Genomic DNA, 6,381 nt, shown 5'->3' on the forward strand with positions numbered 1-6,381 from the left:
AGACGACTAACAGCTCACAAAGACCACTAACAACTCACAAAGACCACTAACAGCTCATAAAGACCACTAACAACTCACAAAGACCACTAACAGCTCACAAGACCACTAACAGCTCACAAAGACCACTAACGACTCACAAAGACCACTAACAGCTCATAAAGACCACTAACAACTCACAAAGACCACTAACAGCTCATAAAGTCCACTAACAACTCATAAAGACCACTAACAACTCCGACTGGCCAGAAAACCAAACGCTGTCATGTTCATGACATAATTCACTGTATCACACACTTTGTGTGTATCCCAGTTCATTGCATCAGTTATTCTCATTGCTATGTGTGTGTGTGTGTTTCCCTGCAGGATTAAAGTGAACCGTCATTTAACTGCTGAATCCTGATCAACCTCTTTCTGCACGCTGCAGTCACGTCAGCCGCTCCCTTTGATGTCGGCGTGTTCTTTCCAGCGTTGGTGGAGGTGGAGTTGATTTGCATACGAAGCTATTCTTGCCTCCTCTTTGTTCTTGCACAGAGTGTGAAGAGAGCAATTATCTTCATCAGTCACAAGTGTTTATCCGGTTGGTTCGATGCAGATCGGCCGTGATTGGCAGAAAATGCAGAACGGGGTTAAACTCTTTGTGGGATTCGTGCTGAAGACGCCGGCGTTGTTCCGCCGTGTCGCTGCAGTGACGTGGAGCAGACGGTCTGACGGTGTGTCAGCTCACCCTATCGGCTCAGGCTGCTCTCCAGGCAGATGTTTGATAAAGTGAAAAAGAAATGTCTTAAGTTAAAACCTCTTAATCTCGGAGCCGATTTTGAGGTGTCTGAGCGAAAATGGCATAGCCCTACAAAACTGACCATAGTTCTGTAACTACAAGGTCGATTTTAATAATTTTTGTTGATATAATCAGATCACAACACCTGTGAGATAGTATAGATAGGTAATATTGTGTATATGTTGCTGGTTAATATAGTAAAATAAGACATTACACAGCTGAAATTGAAAATATTCAGCTTCGCCTGGAAAAAATGCACTTTCATTGATAAAAGGTTATTGAAATAATGCAGCTAGCTCCCTAAAACTTTCCCAAGTCATAGCATAACTGATCAGTAGTTATTAAAAAAAGGTTAAAGTGGAATAAAGTGGAATAAAGTTAAGAATAAGAGGTTTTAGTACAAAGCGGTCAGGCGAGGTCATCATTTTCGAACCAGCTGTTGCAGCTCTTACATTGTACTTTTATACACTATATAACTATATATTTCACTTTCTTTATCACTCATATGATTCAATACATCCAAATACAGATAATAGGAATCATATTCATATTCATAACATCATCAGAGCCAGTTTTGGCTGTCATCTGTAGGATTTTCTCAGTTCATGTGTGTGTATGTGGCTGGATCTCAGCCTATCCTCGGTCGATTTCAAAAAAATAACCCCTCCTTCGACGCGTCAGAGTCTCAGGAAGACCTCTGTCGAATTTGGTGGTGATCAGCAAAAGTTTCAAGCAATAAAGTTGCCAGAAGTGACGCGTGTACCCCGGCGTAAATTTCCGGTCGCAGGCAGTCTGACCACTCGCCCAAGCCTGCTTGACCGCTCTTATTCTGGAAACAAGTCGGAAGTCAACAGTATGCAGTTGGCAACAAGGACTACAGCTTTGAAACGGGAATTCTGCGACGTTATTATCCATATTTTTCATAAAACTTGGGTGCATACCTACGATTTTTTTCGGCGGAGGGCAGCACGAAGGTACGTTTGACCACTCACAACTGTCCAGTGTTCACACGGATCGGAAAACAGAAGTTAGTTACGTGTTTGGCCACGTGTGCTAATGCTAATAAATGCATTGCATGACTTGGTAGCCGCTAGCATTAGGGTACAAACATTGATTTGCGGTACTCATAACGCCGATTTCTGGCCAGGATTTGGTGCTTTTATGCCACGATTTTTTTATGCTTATGTGAGTAGCCTATAGTTGTGTTTGGAGTGTGTAAGAAGTGACTTATATGATGTTGTTGCCCATACGTTGCTGTTTCATCCAAAAAAAAAGTAGCCACGTACATGCTACTGGCTAATAATCATGCTATTTTCCGCATTTGAGTTTGAGGGGTTCTGAGCCCGAGAGCCCCCAAATTTGGGGGCGGCGAGAATAAGAGGTTTTAATGTCACACTCCATACCAACACCAGGCAGGAGACCGAGTGCACAGTTCACCAATCGTTTGTATTTCCACATCTTTCTTGTTTTTCCTACCATAACACCACCAGGGCTCCGTACATCTGCACTTTAAATAATCTTTTCTAGGGTGAATGTTACGTCTTTGACCTCCTGCTGTTCTTTCCTTGATGTCAGGAGCTTCTCCAGATCTTTCTCCTCCAGTAGCCTCCCTGAGCACCAGCACATCTGCTAATGAAACCTGCCTTTGTGTAGCATGTCAGTTGAATAACGTGTGTGTACCAATAGCGTTACTCACTGTTTGTATTTGTACATCCACAGTGTTGACGATGATCCACATGAACTTATATCAATGAATAACTTACACATGCGAACAAACAAATGGACACAAAACGGCTGCACATGACGGTCAAACACACCTGCTCTGTGATTACTGATTCACCTGCTGTGCAAAACGGAGAACACCACCAAGAGAACACGTTGCCTCACACACACATAACGAACACAATACGTCAACGGCTGCAGCAGCGTCTCTTTGTGGACGTTTTGAATCTGTCTTCTTGCTAGTTTTGCTTCTCTGTGGTGGTTTTGTGTCTCTTTGTGGCTTCCCAACAACAAATAGTAGCAGAAGCTCTTGCCCAGGGGCCACATAACCTTTGGGCCCCTGTAGACCAGCTCAGTAGTCCGTCCATGGCCCAACTCAACAGACGCGGGGCCTCAGAAACTGTAACAAGCTGCTTGTTTTTATCTTGAGTAAGTGGAGGGACAGCTCCAGCTTCTCTCTCACGTTTAAATTCCCAAGAGCTGTCAGTTCACCAATCACTTCCTTCAGTTGTAAGAGACGGCGAGCTGTGATTGGCTGGAGCCGAACGTGTAGTGTCAGCAAGTCATGGAGAGATTATTTGTTAATTTCAGGGCTATTTCTTCATAGAAACGAGTCTCACAGGTGTGCATGTGTCCACGAGCTGACAACGTTAAGCGGTTATGTGCATTCAGCTGTGGCTAACGTTACACTGACCGATCACTACTGAGCATCTCTGGGGATCTGTAGCAGCATTGAGTCGGAGTAACGCCTCAGTAAAGACCCACTGTTAGAACCCTGGTGTGTGTGTGTGTGGGGGGGTCCCTGAGGACTCAGAGTCCCTGAATATCTGAAACCAAAAGAAAAATCAAAGAAGTTCTTCTGCGTCTGATTATTTTTCTCTCTGTGAATCCACCAGAGAGCCACACATGATGCAAAGATGTTTGTTTTGCTATCTGAGATGAAAGTGTGTGTGTGTGTGTGTGTGTGTGTGTGTGTGTGTGTGTGTGTGTGTGTGCGCATGTTTTACAGAAAGCAGACCAGCATGTCCTTCAGTTTATCATCATGAAAGTAAAGGAGCAGCGTGTTCAAGGTGACGGACTATCGTGTGTGTTAACTGCCTGTTAACACACACGCACACACACACACTCACACACACACACACTCACACACACGCTTTCTGTGTGATGTTGAAGCAGCTTTATGAGAGAAATCCAGTGAGTTTTCGTATTTCAATAAAGTTATTTAAAATAAATCTGCAGCAGGTCAGACTGTGGAACCTGATCCTGGTACGTTCACAGCTTTAACCTTCAGCACTGATAACCCTCATGACATCACTATGACATCACCGGGGTGGTTCTCTTCTCGAGCTACTGAAGACACGGAATATTTATTTAGTGATTCATGAAGTCATGATTCACCATCTGTGTTTCAACATGGATCAGTGAAAGGGTTAAAGAGGATGAGACACACACACACGCACACACACACACACAGGTTCTCTGACATGCGACACAAACTTATTCTAACTGGTTTCCATAAATAAAGGACGGACAGAGAAACATGTCAGACTGCAGCGTGAAGCTCTAACGCCTGATATCGGAATTTAAATGGGTTTCGAAACGCCGGCCTCCCACTCACACATGTGGCTGAGAGATAACATCGGACTGTGTGTGTGTGTGTGTGTGTGTGTGTGTGTGATAGCGCTGTCTCTGCCTCAGGAGAAATATTACACTCAGGATTTGACCGCTGACAGATTGTTGAGTTTGTGTTTCAGAGTCGTTTCTGTCAGTTTCTGTTTTTTCCAGCGGCCCCTGAATGCAACGCTCATTCCAGCGACTCTTCTTCTCTCACTGCGACAGAACTAAAGGAGGCTTCCTCCTTCCTTGCTCCCTAATCACAAAAGGTTTTCCTTCCTTCTTTTTCTTTGCTGTTTCTCAAAAGGAAGGTTCTTTCTTTAAATTAGGAATCTTCTGCTTCCTTTGTTTAAGCTTCCTTTTTCCTTGCTCAGGATGCTCGGATGCTTCCTTCTACTTTTAATCCAGACTACGAGGCTTCCTTCCTCCTTGTGACCCAATTAGACAGCTTCCTCTTAAAAAGATTATCTCTCCTTCCTTTTTTCTCTCCTTAAACATAGATGCTTCCTTCCTCCTTGCTCCCTAATTAGTAAACTATCCTCCCTTATTTGCATTCCTCCTTCCCTTGCTGCTTCCATGTACTTCCTCACATTAATCTAAAACTTTGGTCCTAGCCCTCCTTCCTCCTCTCTCCTCTTATTTTCTCACATACATGAGGAATCCTCCACTTTTCACCTTTAAAAGGATCATTTCTGTTAATTAGGTTTTACCGTGATTTTACGGTATATGCCAGAATGTTACCGTTTATTTACAAAGGGTAATACAACCCGCTACTTTTGCATTTAATTCCCAAAAATTGAAAGAACAACAATAGACATTCAATACATAATAGTTGCAGTTTATTACATGTTCTCAAATAATAAAGGGACATTTGTATTACATCACAAAACTCACAATGTACTGCATGTTTAGAAGAAAACTGTTATGGTCGGTTTATCCTGGACCCAAACGCAGACACCGGGACAGCAGAGTAGGTGAAAAAAGAGTTTTATTTTGCTTGTCTGTGGAGCCGGTGGAGCATGCAGGTGAAGCATGCAGGTGGAGCAGCGAGGCGGTGTGTGCGGCGGCGTCTGGGCGGCGACGTGGCACGGGACTCGCTGAGGCAGAGGGAAAACACAAGTTAGTTAAAAACGTCAAAAAGGCTAACTTTCGCTAAGAGAAGACTTAAACTCAAAGGGGCCGAGGTGTAGCTACCACTGAGTTGAAGGAACAATCTGACGATGAGACTGCAGGAAGCCGGGGTATTTAAGCTGAAGGTGATGATGGTGTAATTGTTGTCAGGTGAGGAGATGAGCCCAGGTGCCGGATGAGTGCAGCCGCACTCAAGCCACACACACACACACACACAGACAGACAGACAGACAGACAACAGAGGGGAGACAAGCTGAGGTCACAGCGGAGCCGTGACAAAAACTAATAAACCAATAAAATCGTTAATGACCAGCTTAACTGAACTCATTAGCATCAACAGTATAACATTGAATTAAAATAGTATCAAGAACAGTGTAATAGAACTGCTTCACAGTCTAGCTTGATAACAAGTCTTATACACATTTATAGTTAATTTGAACAGCATGAACTCACATGAATGAAACAATAAGGAGAGAGAACACCTTAAAGAGGACTTGACTGCAGCGTCTGGCTGGTTTCCTCAATCTCTGATGACGAGTGACTGTAAACAAACAAAATAAAAACTTTAGAAACACAATGTTCTGAACTTCTGGAAAGTTCTATGACATCCAGGATAAACAAAAGAAGCTTTGGGTGTGCAGCTGTGGGTTTGCCTGTGCCTCACACATGTTAACATATCAATGTAAGTCTTTGTAAAAAGCTAATAGGCCTACAAGAATACCATACAGTTTAAATGAACAGACTATGTGATGAGCTGATTACGTTAGGTGAAGTAATAAAGCTAAGACGATGGACCACAATGGACTAACGTTCAACACTAAAATGAGTTTGATCTGGTCTTAATGTTGCTCCTGGAATAACACACACGGGTAACGTTACTGTTAGCGTTACCTCAACTGTTCATCGTCTTGAACACGTCGGTGATCTCTGTTCTCTCCCTTTTGATAATCGTCCTGTTTGCGGTCCTACAGTTCAATAAGAGCACAAGTAAACACAAGTTAGGTTACTAACGTTACATCTTAACACTGTAATCGGTGATTCACTTTATTTATGTTAACTTAACTTGCTATGCTGTTAGCTAGCTAACCTTTCTAAGGCTAATTGAGCTTGAGCTAGCTAACGTCACAGAGCTAACGTTA

At 43.1% G+C, this 6,381-nt stretch overlaps 1 long non-coding RNA gene across 1 annotated transcript; it reads right to left on the bottom strand.

The window, feature by feature from the left end:
- Window positions 1-4,933: 4,933 nt before the first annotated feature.
- Window positions 4,934-5,418, bottom strand: LOC142940976 (uncharacterized). The gene is made up of 2 exons (XR_012951089.1): window positions 5,306-5,418; window positions 4,934-5,208 (listed from the first exon to the last, which is right to left on the bottom strand). It is a non-coding gene; the product is annotated as an uncharacterized LOC142940976 (long non-coding RNA).
- Window positions 5,419-6,381: the final 963 nt, after the last annotated feature.

Source organism: Anarhichas minor, unplaced genomic scaffold (genome assembly GCF_050575085.1).
Source record: "Anarhichas minor isolate MPS153535 unplaced genomic scaffold, ASM5057508v1 ptg000123l, whole genome shotgun sequence".
NCBI lineage: Eukaryota > Metazoa > Chordata > Actinopteri > Perciformes > Anarhichadidae > Anarhichas > Anarhichas minor.